The sequence below is a fragment of the Tasmannia lanceolata genome, unplaced genomic scaffold (genome assembly GCF_043159265.1).
Source record: "Tasmannia lanceolata isolate RefF3 unplaced genomic scaffold, GAP_Taslan_0.1 ptg000002l, whole genome shotgun sequence".
Taxonomy (NCBI): Eukaryota; Viridiplantae; Streptophyta; class Magnoliopsida; order Canellales; family Winteraceae; genus Tasmannia; species Tasmannia lanceolata.
This window is the reverse complement of record NW_027518679.1, coordinates 29,711,005-29,713,254: the sequence shown is the minus strand read 5'-3', so window position 1 is coordinate 29,713,254 and position 2,250 is coordinate 29,711,005. Positions and strand designations below refer to the sequence as shown.

The window sequence follows — 2,250 nt, the reverse complement described above, 5'->3', positions numbered from 1 at the left end:
GGGTTCCACGCAAAAGCAAATAGTCTCACATCGGTAAAAACTCGTGGATGTGGATGTGTATAAGGGAATGGGCACCCTCCCTCCGACAACTAGCTTTTAGGGGTGAGTTCAACACGGTTAAATTCCCAACAAATGGTATCAGAGCTCAGGGCATGGTAACTCCGGTTTGCCTCCGAGGGCGGGATTGTCCCTCGGGGAAGAAACCCCAGTGTGATATCTCGTGGTTCCCACGTTGCCGCTGCGTGGAGGGGCATAGATGGTCCATGTTGCTTCCCCGTGGAGGGGGAGATTGTTGGGGTTCCACACAAAAGCAAATAGTCCCACATCGGAAAAAACTCATGGATGTGGATGGGTTATAAGAGAATGAGCACCCTCCCTCTGACGGCTAGCTTTTAGGGGTGAGTTCAACAATAATAATCTCGTCAAAAGGACCATTCAGATTATAGCACACACAAAGCCAAGCCAGTCATAGCTATTTATTTCATGATAGGTTCGATGTTACATGAAATTTTACAAAGGACTTTATACGTCTTCCATTGGACTATATCTACAGCAGCTAACACATGCCAATTCTACTGGACTAATGTGTTATTTCCACTCTTATTATAAGCACACTCTATCTATATCAGCTCCATTGTTCTAGGGTTCTGTCCGAGATGGGTCTGCCTTCTGGTGTTGGATTATTCTACTGAGGTCTTCCGGAGTGAAAGTGCGATGGCCATCAATGGAAGACCCAGTAGAATGGGAAGCATCATTGCTGCTAGCACTTGGAACATCATTATTGATGGAATTTGCATAATTTGTATCCATTTTTTCTCCAACGCTTTTGATGTTGATCATTTTTCGGCCGTTGATAACTCCCCCCATCTTGCGGCCAAGATTTCCACCTTCAGACTTCAATGCATCCTTCTTGTGATCTTCTTCCTTCGCATCGATCTTCGGAACAACTAAATTTGATCCCAATATAATGAAAAGTATAAGCAAGGTCTTCATGGTTGAACTCTGTTATAATTGAAAAGGAGTTAATACCAACAATTACATGAACTTACAAACAATTACATGAAATTAAAAATAAATTAGGATCATGTTAAGCGGTATCTGCAAAAAATCAAAATAATAAAATAAAATAAAATTCCTATAAGAGTTGCTTAGATTGTCAACACGATCGTAATCCAAGGAGATAGAACGGTTTGGCGGATATACCGGGGTGCATGCTTCCCTTTGGGAAATATCTAGTATAGAGCCAAGCATGGGAAATCAACTTATCATACAACAATTTATAGAGAAATTTCGCCATTTAATCGTTGTCAGTGGAAGATAAACAAGAAGCACTGAGAACCCGAGTGCGGGATCACGATCTTGCCCACGAATGAGAAAGGTTAAGTGTTTATGCTATTGACCCCACATGTAATTATGGTTCCAAGTTTTATGTATTTTGCAAGCTCTCAATATTAAGATTTGCTTATATTTTCATTTTGAAGTTTACATTGACATAACCAATCCTTAATCATTTAAGTTAAATTCAACCTTATATATAATGACAGTGGGCAATTTCTTTGACTATAGAAGTGGAATCAGCAAAGAAAAATATCTACGGATTAGTTAGTTTTACCTCACCTACATATTGGCATCATTAATAAAGAAGATGGTGAATAGTAAGTTTTACCGCACATGATAAAGAAGATGCGGTGAATAGTAAGTTTTACCTTACTATCAATTGATTCTATCGAGTATAATGACAATGTATAATTTCATTGACTATGTCGACAATATTGTCAAAGAAGAAATATTTGGTTAATGACAAGTGGAAGTTTTACCTCATAATCAATTGATTTTTCCCACTACCCAATGTTTTAATAGCCAATGAGGAAGTTCACTTGTTGTCATGTATGTTTTCATAGATGACCTCAAAGCAAGTATTGTTTCTAAAATATCAAAGATTACTATCAGGAATGGAATACCTAATTTCGTATCCAATACTTACAGGCATGGGATATGTTTGATTTTGCTAATCTATGTATCATTTGCAAGATCTGTATTTCAATAGACATAAATACAAGAGAGAGAGAGAGAGAGAGAGAGAGAGAGAGAGAGAGAGCATAGGCACACGGCCCTCCTTTGCAAAAGAGAAGTGCCACATCATAGCTGAATTTGTCTCATTTAATTCATAGGCTGTGGTACTTCTCTCTTGAAAAGAGGGGCTACAAAATTGCTTTTGCGAAAGGAAATGATATTAGCACAACCATATTT

General features: G+C 38.4%; 1 long non-coding RNA gene across 1 annotated transcript; it reads right to left on the bottom strand.

The window, feature by feature from the left end:
* Positions 1-440: 440 nt before the first annotated feature.
* LOC143883799 (uncharacterized) lies at positions 441-1,251 on the bottom strand. The gene is made up of 2 exons (XR_013252553.1): positions 1,204-1,251; positions 441-1,002 (listed from the first exon to the last, which is right to left on the bottom strand). It is a non-coding gene; the product is annotated as an uncharacterized LOC143883799 (long non-coding RNA).
* Between the last annotated feature and the right edge of the window lie 999 nt (positions 1,252-2,250).